This window comes from Mustela putorius, unplaced genomic scaffold (assembly GCF_011764305.1).
Source record: "Mustela putorius furo isolate JIRA1106 unplaced genomic scaffold, ASM1176430v1.1 tig00000174_pilon_pilon_pilon, whole genome shotgun sequence".
NCBI lineage: Eukaryota > Metazoa > Chordata > Mammalia > Carnivora > Mustelidae > Mustela > Mustela putorius.
In genome coordinates, this window is record NW_025421304.1 from 24,374,272 (window position 1) to 24,391,735 (window position 17,464).

The 17,464-nt window shown below is 41.5% G+C and overlaps 1 protein-coding gene across 1 annotated transcript in view; it reads right to left on the minus strand.

Annotated features, from left to right (window-relative positions):
* CDH11 (cadherin 11) overlaps nt 1–17,464 on the minus strand; it is a 147,976-nt gene that overhangs the window by 115,511 nt on the left and 15,001 nt on the right. The window lies entirely within an intron of this gene.

Below are 17,464 nucleotides of genomic sequence, written 5' to 3' on the forward strand. Positions count from 1 at the left end.
TAGGCAGAGAGGCAGACAGAGAGAGAGGAGGAAGCAGGTCCCTGCTGAGCAGAGAGCCCGATGTGGGGCTCGATCTCAGGACCCCAAGATCATGACCTGAGCCGAAGGCAGAGGCTTAACCCATTGAGCCACCCAGGCGCCGCTCTGAAAATGCATTTCTTTTTCTTTAAAGATTTTATTTATTTATTTGACAGATAGAGATCACAAGCAGGCAGAGAGGCAGGCAGAGAGAGAGAGAGAGAGAGAGATGAGGAAGCAGGCTCCCCACTGAGCAGAGACCCCCCCCCGATGTGGGGCTTGATCCCAGGACCCTGGGACCATGACCTGAGCCAAAGGCAGAGGCTTTAACCCACTGAGCCACCCAGGCGCCCCTCCGAAAATGCATTTCTAACAGCACCCCGAGGTGATGTCTGATGCCGCAGGTTAAGGGAGCACAGCTTGAATGTCAAGTCTAGACTCCTGTTGGCTCCGGGATATTAGGGTGGCTATTCATTCTTGCTGCGGCGAATTCACGATCCTCTGCCAAGAAAACTGTTAAGAAGTAAAGAATGGGAGTGAGGGTGGAGGCTTTCTGAAAAGGAAAGCAAGCTAACGCAACACTTTGTCAGTCTTCAGCAGGCTTCCCCATTACTTGGAAGCTTGTTATAAATGTTGCTTCTCAGAGCCCACCTGCAGCTGTGTGGGCCTGGGCGAAGGCTGTGGACACTTCATTTGAAGGAAGGAGGCCCCCAGGTAACGTGGAAGCAGATGGTGTGCAGACCACCCCTTGCAAAACCTTGTAACACACAGACAAGTCCCAGAGCATGAAAGGAGGTATGACCCATGACCCCTGGCTTTGAAAGCCAGGGTTCTGTCTGGAGATTGGGTATCCCACAGAATAGCATATGCTTAGATATCCCACAACAGACTATAAGAGAGAGAAAGTGCATTAATTTTTTTTTTCATGGAAACATCTAAGTCAAATATTCGACTTTAGGATCTTCAGAGTGAATTTTAAATGAGAAAAAATGAGATCATTTGAGATGAAAGAAAATCCTAGACCAGCATACTCTGGAATCTTTCGATTTAGAGCAGCCTTCAGAGTTAGGTGTGAATTGGAAATGTCCCAGAAGATAGGTACTGGGTAATCAGAGCTATTACATTTTGCACCTGACACAGTATCTCTTCCTCCAACAACGACAGCACCGTAGCCGGAGCAATTTCGATGTCTTAATCACTTTCCCTTCCTTTCAGAAACCAGGGAATTTAGTCTAATACTTCATATCTTCCCTTAGGAATTATGAAGTGTCAGCTACCATAGACACTAGGCAAGTGACTTTGTATAAGAAATGTTTGCTGTAATTCAGAGGACTGTGTAATTGTGTTAACAAGTTGCAGGAAACACTTCTGCATCCTGAACTAGAACTGAGGGCCTGACCATGCTAAGGTATCGAACAGTGAGGGCCGGATTATTAACGCCAATCACCCACCACATGCAGCCGTAGTGTGCAAATTCTGTATTCCAAGCTCTTAACACTTTGATTACAGTGGATAGAAATGATGGAAATGAAAAGCCCCGCTGCTGGCTAAACGTGAAGAAATTTAGAGTTTATGTAAATCGTTGGCATTAGGTGGGTTGTTTCTGATGCAGCCTGTTCCACATTGTGTCCTCAGGGTTGACCCATAATCACCATGACTGAGAGAATGAGGTTGGTGAATTTCACCAGTCCTGTTTAATTGGATCCTTTGGCCAGGTAAGGACAATCTTGGACTACTGTTTCATCTCCTAGAAAGTGTGCAGTGCCGTCTTTCCACATAGCTACGATATCTGTGTGTGAGGTCTCCTCCCTTTGACACTGATTAATGCCTTTTTTCCTGATTTCTAGTAGTAATTAATCCTCAAGGAAGAGCATTTTGAAAAGGTAGGGGCTTTAAATAAACTGCAGAAAGTTGACCGACTACATAAACAAATGGCAGGATAATAAATGGACAATCTTATCACCCTATCATAACTATCATTAGTTACCATGCTGATTTATTACCTTTTAATTATTTTAACCATTCAAAAAAATGTCAAAGGAGAGATTGTGATTAACATGCTATTTTTTATCACGCACCTGATGATAGATAACGCAAGTGGTTTTCCCCCGTTATTGAGACTTTTCTTCCTAAATCTGATGAATGACTTCTCAAATTTAGGTTGTATGATTGAACTGTCACTATTTAAAGATCTCCTCGGAGGGGTAGTCATTTAGCATGTTTTTATGTTTAATTCCAGTAAGTTAAAAAAAAGTGGAGTCATTTTTATAGCTTTATCAAGGTACAATTAATATACTATAAGAAATCACCTGGAAGAACACGTTTTCATGATTCAATTTTTGTGTTTCTGAGTGTTTCCTAGGCTAGATATCCAGAGGTAAAACGACAAAGACAAAGGGTCGGAAAATGGTTCGATTCAAGAAAAGCATTGCCAAATGCCCTCTGGTATTGATTTATAATCCCATCAGCAAAGTATTAGAGCACTCATCTCATTCTACCCTGGTCAGCATGAATATTAGTATTGTTATTCAAGGTTCTGTCACTTTTAATGAAAAAATCAAGATGTCATCATATAGTTCAAAAATGGAAACTGCATTTAAGAATTTTCATTTTCACTTTTGATGCACTTTGGCTGTGTTTGTCCTTTCATTCTGCTTAGTTAAGGTAACGTATCATTCAAATGGCCTTCCCTTATTGAAATTCTTGGTAAAAAATAAGGCTTAAAGTGGCAGTATAAGCCAGTTGCATGCAGCCCAAGTAATAGCCTTCCCTAAGCTAAGAAAGTTGGACTCCCAACACCAGGCTCCCAATCAAGAGCAGTATTACTCCAGCTAGGATTAACATCTCAAGGCACTAAAAACATAGTTGAGAGGGGTGCCTGGGTGGCTCAGTGGGTTAAGGCCCCTGCCTATGGCTCAGGTCATGGTCACAGGGTCCTGGGATCGAGTCCCACGTCAGGCTCTCTGCTCAGCAGGGAGCCTGCTTCCCTTCCTCTCTCTCTGCCTGCCTCTCTGCCTGCTTGTGATCTCTGTCAAATAAATAAATAAAATCTTAAAAAAAAAAACATAGTTGAGATAGAAGATGATCAGATAAAGGGTATACACACTTAACCAGACAACTAACACATCTCCAGGTCATTTTTTGAGACAGGGGTTTCGTTTTTAAGAAGGTATGTTACCTTGATTTAACAGACACCTAGAATCAAAACCTTTGCACAAAGTCAGAGTTCGCTTTCAAAGTGCTGTCTGTCTGGGCATACCGAACAATTAAGTAACACAGTGTTTTCATAATACAAAAATGATGTCTACATGTTCCTCTCCCTTCTCCTTCCAATCGCCTTTCTAGAAATTTGTTCTTAAAACTATCAAAACATGGTAAAATAACTAATTATGCATGAATTACTCCCATGACTTAGTCCATTCTCCTGAGGCATGCTGTGACTTAAAAAAAAATGAAGGATTTGTAACTGTTAGTTATCAGCACTTCATGTAACTTTTGATTCAAGTAACAAATAGCATTTCAGCTCTATGTATTCATTATGCCACTAAATTGCAAAGGAAAGAAGCCAATTCTAATGAATTGTAACCATAGTTTCTTTTGCGTATTACATATTAGAAGTGGGTAGCACTTTAAATTATGGTACACAAAACAGCATATAATTAATTCTGAATAAAAGATAATGTATTCTTGCTAAATACGAGTTATTTTAAAATCTCTTAATGAAGAACTAAGCATATGCTGTGCTGCACGGTGCAAGTGTTTAGCATATGCCGTTAGAGCCAACATTTTGCATTTATTATTATATTTATTTTCAATAATAATATATTATTTTAAGTGAACACAAAAAAACTTAATCACTAACATTCCAAATGTGGAAAATATATGCAAATTATAGGAAACTTTTTGGCTTCCCATAAGTTGTCACTAAATAACTTTTTGATGACATGGTAGGATTGCAATCTGCAACAGAATGAGAGAAATGGAAAAGACTGTTACTTTTAAATCGCAGAACATATGCACAATGAATTTTAAAATTTAGATATGGAAAGAAACACTTCTATTCGGAAAATTGACATGTTCTGAGTTCTCACAGAATAGTAGAGCTTAAATCCCAGACTTCAAGTTCCACCTGATTTGGTATCAGGTTTATAATTTCCTTTCTGACGTTGTGTTTCCACTATTCAAAGAATATATCCTGAATGTTCTACACTCTTACAATGACCATACTGTAGCTTTGAACTGAGCATGAGCCCTATCCCTCCTTCTGCTTCCTACATACTGTCATCACCATCTCACCATCACCACCATCACAAGCCAAACAACAACAAATCTTGAGCCAAATTCTTCTTAGTCTTATTCTCCCCATCTGCACTGTGATGATGCTTAATGTCCCCTCTAAACCAGTCACATGACCATGGGCAAATCACCCCTCATCTTTAAGCCTTTAGAGCTCTCAGCCATGAAATGACTCTGCTAAGGTCCTTTTTATTTTCAAAAGACCTTCCGTCCTTTTCTGTAGCTCTTCCTGAGTGCCAGCAGAAATACACAACAAAACCAGGTTTTCTAAACTCACATATGCTTTCTATTCTTGCTTCATTTAAATGTCGAAAGGGGAAAAAAAAAAAAAAACTGTGGACAGTAAAAATGAATTGCAGCATCGCAAAAGCTTTGAATTAAAGACAAAATGTAAGGTTTATTTTTAAACTCAAGGTTTAGCTTCGACTCCAGAGGAATAATAACTAATTCATCAGAAACAGACTGAACTAGAAGGAACCGCGCTTCCATTCTTCATCAAATACCCCCAGATCTGCAACAGTTTTCAATGTGCTTCTTTCTCAAGTACGAATGTGCGGTAATGAAAAATAAAAAAAGAATAAAATTTAAAACTAAACGAAAATAATTAATCATATCATCCCTCCATGATTGCTATTTCAGAGTCATACCCTTCCATCCTCTGCTGTGTGTGGAGAAAGTTGAAATCACACTGAATAGATAAATCAGTGGCTTACTTTGCACCTCTTAACATTTTATCCTAAGCATATGTCCATGTAGCAACAGATTCTTTGTTATTATGTCCAGTGACAATTATAGTCCATCATAAAAACATACCATATTTATTTAACCAATCTCTTTTGTTAGATATTTAAGAATTCTTCTCTTTTCTTTCTTTCTCTTTCTTTCTTTCCTATGCTGAATACTTGATACATGTAGTTATTTTAACATTTTAAGATATTTCTTTAGTATTAATTTAAAAAAAGTGAGATGAGTATTGTAAAATATTCAGCAGAAATGTCAGCAGAAATGACATCATTATTTCAAAATAATTTTGGTGGTTTATTTTTCACCTAAACACTCATCCTTAGCATTTTTTGTGAACTGCTTCATACTTATTCAAACCAGCCCCATTACCAATGTCCTGAATTATCCTGAATCCTTCCCACCACCACTGTTACCATGGAAGAGAGATATTTATTTCTATATGCTTCTTCTCCCTCCAGGCTAGGCTTCTCTTCAGGAAGAGTCTAGATAATTAAACACCCTAGTCTCAGCTCTTTGCTTAAGGTCAGGCACCTAGTAGGTGCTCAGCAAACATTCATTCATTCTCCTGCTCTAGTTGTAAAGATCCTTCTCTATTCACTTTCCTTTATTTATACCTCACACATTCCAAAAAAAAATAAAAAAATAAAAAAATAAATTAAGACAGGAAACCTTCTCCTAAAGCCATTCTGTCTTCCACCACTAACGCTGAGATGGATTGGCAGAGGATAAAGTTCTTTCAGATGTCATTTTAACTGTTTACTCTGTAAGAATAAAGAGGAAGATCAAATAATGTCATCTCCTCTGAGAAATATTCCTGAGGGAATGACCCATTTCACCTCTCTTTCGCAAGAAAGATGCTTTTCACCTCTTCTTCTGTTACTCAACTCTGTTCATTTCCTTACAACTACTCCAGTCTGAGACTGTCCCATCACGGATGCCCTCTGCCTCTTCCAACAGAATGCTTACAGATGACTGGGTTTGTCGTTTTCACTCAGAAGTCCCTATTCCACAGCACTGTAAATGGTACACTGTAGTCCCTCAGAGCTGGAAAGGTTCTTAGAGGTCACCAAGTTTAACTTCATTACTTAAAAAAAAATATGTAAACAGATGTCCCAAGAGGGATAGTTATGTGTTCAAAGTTTATGTAAAATGACGGAATCTGGATGTGAATTTTTCAATTTCCAACTCCCAGGCCAGAGTTCCTACTAAGCTGCCTAATGACAGCCATCTCTGAGCCCAGAGCAGAGAAGGAGGCCCTCACTCCCACTGAGCCCACAGAGAAAAAAATACTTTGAACCCAACTGATAGGGTCTCTCTTCTTTGTCTTTGGTACTGCCTGACCCCTTTATATCTAAGTATATCTAAGATTTATATCTAAGTATAATAATACTTTTATGCAGCCATAGACACATCAACCTTAGTAAAGAAGGGCCGCTATTATTATCCTCTTCCTACTGATAGAGACACCTAGGATACAGGAGCTGAGGAACATGGCCAAAGCCACGTGGCAAAGCCCAGACCAGGTGCCAGGTGTCCATTCACCAAGTTCAAAGGTGCACTTCCCGAGTCCTCTTGTAACAGTTCAGATCACAGATCTCATTCATGCAGAGACCCATGAACCACGATTTTGCAGTGGACAGTTGTTCCTTCTCACCTTGAGAGAAGGTAATTAGAAGGAAAGAAATAAATGAATAGAATCCTGTGTTAATGTCATTTCTGTAGTAATGTGATGTATCTTTTACAGATTCATCAAACTTCCAGTAATGACAGCAGTTTCTCTTTTATCAAGAGTTCATGGGAGATTAAAGGCCAAAACCCATCTCAGATGTTGTACCTGCTCAGTATTTACTTCTGAGGCCCCAAGACTCTTCAAAGCCCAGTGACCCACTCCCAGGTAGGTGAACACAGAGGAAAAAGTTCTTGTCTGAAGCTACTCCAGGAAGCAACTGACAGGTGCCCAGAACTCAGGGCTTCTCGGTGGCTCTGAGCGTAGTGCGGTTCTGGAACATTCAGCAGCCTTGGTTCACTGGGTTATTATTTTTCTATTTGTAGTCCATATCACCTTGGCTCCTGGCAAAAAGCCATGGAGAACACAGAGAGGAAGGTAGGGGAGAGCCTGAACTGAGACATGACCCTACAAATCCCGTGGCAATGTCACTGACTAAGATTCTTAACCACTGAGCTGGATGGGTGTACTAAGCAACTCTAGAGATGCACCTATATATCTATCCATATATAACCATATGTAAGTAAATATGCACCATGTGCATGTGCAGCTTTTTAGTTTTGGTTGGGTAATTGTTAAAGGCACTGGTCTCTTTATAAGGCTCTTTGGGAGAAATTCTACTGGTCTCAAAGTCAAAAAATATTTTGTCTCATCTGGACACTACTGTATTATTATTTTGTGGTGGTTGTATATAACTCTTGATGTTTCTCCAGTTGCTTGGTTACTAAGAAACAGTGCTCTGTGTCATAAATAATGGTGTGCTCTTCAGGGAAGTCCCTTGTTCTATCTTTCAACCTTACTTAATTTTCCTTCATCCTAATTTCTTTAAATCTTTCCTTTGTTGAAATCTTAGCACATTGCTGGTATTTATGAAGGCCACTTCAACACCTCCTGAGAACCGGAAAGGCCATAAATAAATGGACAAGTAAATAGGCCATAGTGTTTGAACTCTTCATGTGGCCAACCGCTGGGAATCCAATCACCTTTCTCCTGGCTCTCTGCCCAGACCTTTAGTTAAACCCTAACAAATAGTAATTTCTTATGAAGGAAGAGTTGGTCCTAACATCTATCCAAAGGAACATATATTCAAAGAACAGTTTTCTAGCTAATTAATTTTGCTTTCAGTTATTCAACATTCAAGGGGCCTTTTTAATGTTTCTAAATGTGTATACATTATAGCATGTATCAGAACACATTGAAATTACCAATTTAATTATATCTTTCTCCTCCAGACTATTAGGACTTTGAAGGTAAGGACTATGATAGCTTTACCTCTGTGTGCCTGGTACCTACCACCGTGGCTATTACATGGTAGATATTTTGTTGGATACATGGATGTTGCTAAAGTAACTACAGCACAAATGTGTGTCTGTACATATATGCACATATATTTATACATCCATGCACCTATATTACCGCCCACTGTGTGTTTCTCCAGCAAATCTCCCCAGAACATGAGAGGCAGTCTATTACTGTCATCTGTAGTGTGATTAAGTAATACACACATTCACAGAGCTCCTACAGAAGAGAGCTGCGGTCCGAGTCCCCATCTGCCTTACTCCCAGCTCTTTCCAGTCTGCTGTATTTCTTCTCAGTGTGATGTCAGAGCGAGGCTCAAGACCAAATCACAAGTAATGGGTTGAAGACAAAGATGTCTCTAGGAGCACCTGGGTGGCTCAGTGGTTTAAGCCTCTGCCTTTGGCTCGGGTCATGATCTCAGGGTCCTGGGACTGAGCCACACATCGGGCTCTCTGCTTGGCTGGGAGCCTGCTTCCCTCTCTCTCTCAGCCTGCCTCTTCTCTGCCTACTTATGATCTCTCTCTGTCAAAAAAAAAAAAAAAAAAAGGGGGGGGGGGGGGGGAGGAAAAGTGTCTCCAAATACAGAGAATAGATGAGATATAGCGAGATGGAGCGGGCCCACCATATCTTCACGCTGTTCGGAGAAATAGTGTAGTTTACATTCCTTCACACTCCTACTTTCTGAGAACTGAACTACACCATCTAAAATAACTTCTGGCTTCAAAAAGATTATACTCACTGTGCATGGTGATCAGCTTTACATGTCGACTTGGTTAGGTGTTAGTCCCGTTATACAACACTAATTGGGATATTTTGTAGATGTCACTAAAGTCTATAATCCCGTTTACTTTAAGTGAACATTATTCTCCATAGTCTGGGTGGGCCTGACTCAACCAGCGGAAAACCCTTCCGAGCAGAAGTGAATTTACTCTAAGAAAGAGGAAGATCCACCTGTGGACGGCAGCTACGGCTCCCATCCTCAGGCTCCTGTCTGTCTTTCCTGCCCACCTGTCCTGTGAACCTCTGATGTACCTTGCCAACCCTCGCAATGGTTTGAGCCAGTTCACCTTCCAATAAGTCTCCGAATACACGTGTATCCTCCTCGTTCTGTTACCCTCAGTGCATCCTGACTGATAGACGATGTGTACATCGGCATTGACAGATAGGAAACTCCAGACAACTTCATACTCCGGGGAAGAGAAGAGGTTCGGCAATCTCCTGATAGCAGCCAGAAATGCATTGAAACTCCCCTGAATGACAGTCTTCTTACTTATGTGCAAAGGTCAAATTTCAGCTGGTTCAATAACAAGAACACGATGCTTTCCAGTTTGCACATTTTTTTACAAGTTCTTGGAAAAAGTAATTCATAGTAGTTTATTACAAAGCCATTGTTGCAGAAGATCATATCAATGCTATCTCTGTAAAGTCTCTTTTCATTAATGCCTTTATCTGATTGTCCTACACAAAAAGCATCTTAGTTGTGGAGAGAAGTATGTGTCAGTTTTCAAATTATGATTTTTGCGCTGGAGAAGTGATATTAGGCAACAGAATATACTGGTGTAAAGAGGAAGGTTCTGGTTTCTTGGGTTCTTAAATGAATGACTCTGGACGGATTGGTTTCTATGAGCCTCAGTTTCCTCAACTGTGAAAGAAAGATATAATCTACCATACAAGTTTCTATGAATGGTGCTTGCTATGGCCCTTCAGAATAAATTAATCTTTCAGATGGATCTCCACTCTCTAGGGCAGGGCTTCTGAATGTCAGCACTAATGGGCCAGATAATTATTTGTTTGGGGCAGGGCGTGCTGCTCTGTGTATTATTCTAGGATGTTTAGCCACATCCGTAGCCTCTCTCACTAGATACCAATAGCACACCCCTACCCTGTGGTGACAACCAAAGATGTCTCAGATCTTGACAAATACTCCCTGGTGGAAAAAAATCATCCCAGGCTTATAATCCCTGTTCTCTAGGGGTATAAATATTACTATTAATTTTTTTTTGCTTTTACTTTTTAAATTTTTCTTAAATATTAAAAAAAAATAGATATAGAAGAGCATAGTTCTGTGTATTTTTACTAAGGGATCATGACCGTGTTATCAGCCCTATAACAAGGAACAAAACACTGAGAGCCCCCCCTGCCCTCCACAGGAAGCCCCTGACAGCTCTCCTTTTTAACTACTGAGGACTTTCGGTTGGTGAAATTGAGGCATAACTTTTAAATCATAAGAGCAAATTCAGAATATGAGTCTGTATACTCGTTTCTTATGTGATTTTTCCCATGGAACGAAGCTGTGCTAGAATAATAATCTAACCAGAAATCATCACGAGGTAGCAGGTGAGCCCTCCAAACTCCAAGAAGGATCGTTTGGAATATCAGTAGAAGAATGGCAACCCGTATGGTTTTTTTTCCTTCGAACCTGAAAACTCAGCTTGTCTGACTCAATGGAGAAAAGAAATGTTGTCAAAAGAGATCAAATGTAGAAGAGACGGCCAGGAAATGGGGCAAAGCCACTGCTGGAAGAACCAACCTGGCCAGGGCGGTCTCTTCAGAGAATCTGAGAAATGCAATGCATCCCCAGGTGCCATGACGTTCTTCTTGTTATGCTTAAGTTCCCTGGACACGAGACACTGGCAGACAAACATACCAGAGCTGACATATCCTCCGATGTTCTGTAAGACAACTTTGGTTGTCCAGTTACACGAAATACTGAAGTCCTCCTCGGATAGCAAGAAAATATCGAGGCAGCAGGCCCGAATGACAGTCCCTCTCTGGATAGGTGACAGTCATGCTGTTGGACGTTGACTAAATTGCCCTCATTCAGCTGGGAGCTGCTGGAAAATTGGTGCTCCGTCTTTTCATTTTTACTATCCCCTAGAGCATCTCCTTTGGACATAGGCTAAGGTAGGTGCCTATCTAACATATATCAGTTGAGAAGAGAGATTTGTGTAATAGAAAGTGCACCTCACTAGGAGTTAAAAGGGTTGATGCCCTATTCCTGATGCCACTATCATTATGTCATGCAATTTTAAGGGTAATCCTTAAATCTCTCTAAATATCAGCACCTAAATCTCTTTAAAACTATAAAATGAATATCAAATGTAAATAAATCAAATGCCCTTCAAGGTCACTTTGAAAACTTTGATTCTAAAGGATGTATTGAGCAGAATGCCCAACATTACAGAAATGCCTTGTAACCCTCTATTTTCTCATTCACTCATTTATATGTTCAGTAACTTACTCTTTTACTCAACCATCCTTGGGTACCGTGAATTGTGAGATGGTATCCTGGTTTAGGCTTCATGGAATCCACAGCCACTGAGAACCAACACATAGACAGCTGTACCAAAATGAACCCTAAACTGCAAGATGATATGCGTCTCTTCTCCCAGAGAGAGGAAAGAGCATAAATGCAGACATATGTGGACTAAAACACAGTAAAGGTTTAGGGAGGCCAAATACCATTTCATTGATCCATTCATCTGTCTGTCTATCCAATAACAATTCTGAGCTTCTATGTCTTAAAGGGGCTTTGTGTTCTGTCCCAACCCCACTGGCAGCCACAAGGATGAACACATGGCCCAAGTTGAGTCCTTATGAGTATTCACAGGAGAGAGAAAATGGCCTCAGAAATTGGCATGGGGCTCAAGGCAGTCTCAGTCCTTCCTTGGAATTTTCTGATATGGAGAAAGAGGGACAGCTCTTTCCTGCTTCTGCAAACCTCAAGTATAAGCATGTTCTGAGACCACCGGTGGTGGTCATGTCATTGTTTTTATCATGTGGGAAAACCCCTCAGTAGCAACAGAGTCTGAGACTAAGACTCCAAGTTTCCAGCATGTGGAAACGTAGGACAGATTTCTCGGAACTGTGAAGCCCTGTATCTAGTCCAGCCAGAAGCTAGACCTCTCATGAACTTCCCAATTACACAGCCCAAAACTTCTTTCTCTCAAACTCTTCTGGGCTAGATTTCTGTAACCTGTAGCCACTGCAACCTGCTATGTGCCAAGTATTAAAGAAGCTATAAGTGTTGGGGCTAAAGGAGGTCATGGGGCTCTGATCAAAGGCAGGAAGCAAGGAGGTAAGAGAATGATGAATCTTCAAAGTCACAAGAGAAATGACAAAGGATGAAACCAGGACAATAGCAAAATCAGAAAAATGTCCTTATTTTGAGAGGAGTCCGAAAACAGATCAATAGTAATTGGCCGTAGACAAGACGTGAGGTCTCAGAAATGAGGCACCTTGGACTTGTGTTTGTATTTTCATTTGCCTCTGCTTGGCTACGTTGGTGGATAACGTTGATATCACTGGAATATGGAATACAGGGAAATGATCATATTTAAAAGTTTGCTAAGTTAAGTTCGGAATGCGGTCTGGGGATTCGCCAGCGTTAGGACAGGAGGTGAAGCTATGAAGTCTGTGAATCATCCCAGTGAAAAAGCGTGACAGAAGAGAAGATGTCTGGAATAAAAGACTAAAGAAAACAGCACTAAGAATCTCCAATATTTGACAGAAAAGGCTGAGACGGGTGTCCAACTGAGGTAACTCAGAAAAAAGTTTCTCTTTTTCTGAGACAGAGAAGCATCTTAAGAAAAACTAAGAGACTGAATTTGGGGGCAGTTGAAGTGAGAGGACAACCAGAGGAACCTCCCGCCAGACTGGCATTTATCGGGAGACCCCAGATGGGTAGACAAATTCCTATGTTTAACGCCCCCTGAGAAAAGTCCTTCCACGGACAGCCTATATCTCCTATCAACGCATTTAATGTAAATATCTCTTCCTGAGATGGATGTTTCATCACTTTTTTTGTTTGTTTGTTTTTGGGTCACAAGTGAGAATCTGATCACTTTCCCCTGCAAAGCATCCGTCAGATGTGTGGGGGCTATATTCTATTAGGCATCATCCCCAAGCTTCTATCCATTAACCAAAGGAATTATGTTCTAATAATTTTATTTATTCCAACCATTGACGTATACAAGCTTGTTCTACACATTCACTGATTTCTCAGAACCTCTGAGAGATGCACACAACTTTCCTAACACATTCTCACTAAGGAGGACCTTCCCTGGAATAAAGGCAATGAAAGTCCACCAGGAGACCTGGGTGTGAACAAGGAGGTACCGTGACATACCAGAGGCCCAGATTCTGCTCTTGGAAGAGTCCTGAACTCACCTGTGATGCTGGTCAAGGTCCTTTCCCTCTTTGGAGCTCACTTTCAATTTTAGGGGATCCAACTCTCATCCAGCTCTCTCTCAGGATAGTTATTGGGATGTCCTGTCATCACTTACAAAACGTGTCAGCCAAAACGTTGTCCTGTTTTTTCCCTCTCTTATCTCTCCCTTCTTTGTCATTTCTGTTTCAGATTTTATTTATTTATTTGACACAGAGAGACACACACAGAGAGGGAACACAAGCAAGGGGAGCGGGAGAGGGAGAAGCAGACTTGCCCTGAGCAGGAAGCCCAATGTAGGCCTCTATCCCAGGACCCTTGGATCATGACCTGAACCAAGGACAGCCGCCTAACGCCTGAGCCACCCAGGTGCCCCCTTCCTTCCTTGTCATTTTTATTCCTCATTTATTTTTTTCTTTTTCCTTCTTCTTTCTTCCTTTCCTAGTCATCACGTTGTAGGCCCCAATAATGGTAAATATCTTCACAAGCATCATCCCCATTTGTACCAGCAGTTCTCAGCTGGGATGGCCAGAGAGAGTGACTGTCATCCTCAAATGCCAGTTACTTCCTAACACATCGCATTGTCATGTGTAAAAGACTTTTTACCTCATCAGTAAAAGATCACACTTACCACTACTGAAAAATAGTTTGTTCATTTGTTTGTATTTTATTCTCTACTCCCTCAAACTAAACTATAAGGTCTGTAAGAGTGGAAGCTGTCTACCGCGGCCACCCTTCTATTTCCAGCCTAATTAATTTATCAGTGTCCCATGCATATTTGCTTAGTGGATGGAGGGACAACACATTTTTAGTGTTATGTATTTTGCTTCAGGGCCATCTCTACTCACAGGTGTCCCACATCTGAAAGTCAGGTTGCCAGGTCTGAAGCTTATGTCCGTGCTAGCTCACTCGGACCTTTGAAAGTCATGATTACCTTTGATTGTTGATAAGAATGACCCTGTTCTGGTCATCCCCTTTCTGTGGGCCCTTTGATTAGGTCCAGCTTTGGGAGATTCAGAAGAGCTGCAATGAACCCAAGAAGGTGGGTCCTGCTGCTGTGGTTTAGAAGGTCCTGAGACCGGGGCACAGTGGTGCTCCACTGGGGGGCTCAGTCAGTGAGGTGTCCCACTCTTGGTTTTGGCTCAGCTCACGATCTTGGGGCCCTGGAATCGAGCCCTGCACTGGGCTCTGTGCTCAGCTCAGAGATGGCTGCAGAGTCTCTCTTTCTCCCTCTGCCCTTCCCTCTCCCCGCTCTCCGAAATAAATAAGTCTTTTAAAATATTGTTCGTTGTATAAATTGTCCTTAGAAAAATCACAACTTGCAGTATCTATACAGTATCTAACTAAGGGCAGGTGGCTACTGAGAACTTGAAATGTGCCTCACCCCAACTGAGATGTGTTACTCATACACACATACAAGATTTCAAAGACTTCGTATAAAAAAAGGATGAGAAATAGCACATTAATAATTTTATATTGATTGCATGTCATAATATTTTGGATATATTGGCTTAAATAAACCGCATCATTCACGTTGTCACCTATTTCCTTTTTACTTTTTTAACTGGACTATGAGAAAAGTTAAAATTACAGATACAGCTCACAGCTAAGGCTTGTGTCCCATGTCTCAAGGACATTTGCCTGAAGAGCTATCCTCCTGGAATTTCAATTATAAACATGTAAAAGCTTAAAAACAAAGGATTTGTTGAAGAAAATTGAGTTCTTAACATCTTCACAGTTACGCAAATATGATTCATCCTGGGAAAGAGACCACTATTTATGTCAATTTCTTTAAAAGGAAAGCATGAAATCTTCACAAGTGATGGAAAACTAGTTTTCTTCAAATCTAGGGGAGGCCGGGGACACCTGAGTGGCTCAGTCCATGGAGCGTCTGACTCCTGATTTTGGCTCAGGTCATGGTCTCTAGGTTGTGGGATTGAGCCCGCCTCAGGCTCTGAGATCAGCTTGTCCTTCTCCCTCTACTCCTCTCCTTCCCCCTGCTCATACATTCTCTCTCTTTCTAAAATAAATAAATTAAAAAAAAAAAAAAAAAGACAGGGAGAGGTTTTGGTGTGGAAGAGAGAAACAATAGAGAAACAATAGCTTAGTAAACTTGAGTGGAAGGAACAGAGCAAAACAAAGGGTTCAGAGCCTTTGAACTTGGATACAAAGTCCACGCTGTCGCTCCTGGCTCTATAACCAGGGTAAGACGTGCAAACTCAGTGCACCTTCGCTTCCTCTCTGCAGAGCAGAAATAAAAATACACGTCTCACTCACAGGGTTGTCGCTGACATTTATCAAGTACTCACTGGGCTTTGCACGTGTCCTTGTCATGCCTGTGGTGCCGATAAGGAAACTGAAGCAAAAAGAACTCATAGAGACGCCTGGCCACACTGCTCCAAACTGGTGGCGGTGGAATCTGAAAGCTTTTAGTCTGAACCCCTTCAGCTCTTGAATTTTTAGTCACTCAGATCAGGTTTCACTGCTGTCATGAGATCTGAGTGAAACAGTGAATTTTATAAAGGGATTTTTAAAAAGATTTATTTATTTCTTTGAGAGAGAGAGCGAGCAAGTGAGCAAGTTGGGGGAGGGGCAGAGGAAGAGGGACAATCTCTAGCAGACGCCCCACTGAGCACGGAGCAGTCCTTGAGGCTCCATCCCAAGACCCTGAGATCCTGCCTGGAGCTGAAGTCAAGAGACAGCTGCTTACCTGACTGAGCCACCCAACCGCCCCTGAGACAGTGAATTTAAAGCACACGCCAAAGCCACAGGAAACATCCACGTCTATTGTTGAAAGGCACAACAGAGCGCTGACAGGATATAGTGTTCAAGGCATTCTGTGCCCCCTCAGCTCCAAAGAAAGACCCTAACAGGTGAAGAGGAACCTAAATGGACTCGGGAAACTTGGACATATTGGTAGAATCCTGGAGTCCGGGAGAATTGTTGAGTGTTCTGGGGAAATAGATTCAAAATTCCCCTACGAAATGTGAAGTCAAAAGGATTCTGGCCTCATAGATAACTAAAAGGCTTAAAATCAGTTCCTACAGGCTCCGTATATGGAATCCCTTCTATATTTTCTTCCCCGTGCTTCCTCACACTCAGTTGGATTTCTGGGCCCACCTATGTGGACCTAGCCTCAAGTCACATTATCTTTCATTTATGGTAAAGCATAAATTTCATAGAGATTGAACTATTTATATTTTTGGGGGGTGCCTGGGTGGCTCAGTGGGCTAAGTCTCTGCCTTCAGCTCGGGTCGTGATCTCAGGGTCCTGGGATCGAGCCCCGCATCGGGCTCTCTGCTCAGTAGGAGCCTGCTTCCTTCTCTCTCTCTGCCTGCCTCTCTGCCTACTTGTGATCTCTTGCTGTCAAATAAATAAATAAAATCTTTAAAAAAAAAAAAAGCATTTTTGGTCTGGTTTTGATTTTGTAAGGAGCCCCGCAGGGCACTGGGAATGAGACAGAGCCAAAAGCCACGTCATTGTGAAGATTCGGGAATATTCCTAACCAGCTGAGCCGTGTCGAGGAATGTTCCCTAGGAGTTTCCCAAGGGGAGTACCTGGGTCCAGCCAGCCAGATGACCTCCATCTACACATCCCCACAACACAAGGTCACGTCACAGAGTAATAGTCACATCTCAGTAACTCTCCAACCTGGCACCTCTGTAATAGGCTTGATTATTTTTGACAAACTCATTTCTTGTCCAATTTGACATGAAAATTAAAGTCGTATTAGCACAATGCACGCCACGTGAATGGCATCCTCAATGCTCTCCTGTAGCAAACCCAACAGAGCCTCAAAAAAAGACTCAACAATACAGGTAATGTTAGTTTCCAAAATAGCTCTGTTTTGCATCCAAATCAGCCTTTGGGGGGGTAAGGTAGGCCTGCTCCATGGGCCAAACTGATACCATCAATGTACCTTGCTCGGAAGGAAACCCTCTTCAGAGAAAATGTTAATCAAATCATTTCCCATGCAAATGTAAAAATAGGGGAAACAATACTGGAGATAGTATCAATATTTTCAACATTCAGCAAAGACAGGCAATCCTTGAAGAGTGATGCTATTTCCATGAATTTAATCAATTCACATTCTTATCCACAAAGCTTTTCTTACTTGCCTTTGTTTTTACAACCACTCATTTAAATGAGTCAGGGGACAGGTTTTGGAGGTTCTTGGCCAGAATGAAGAAAGAAGTCCTGAGTTCCCAACAGCC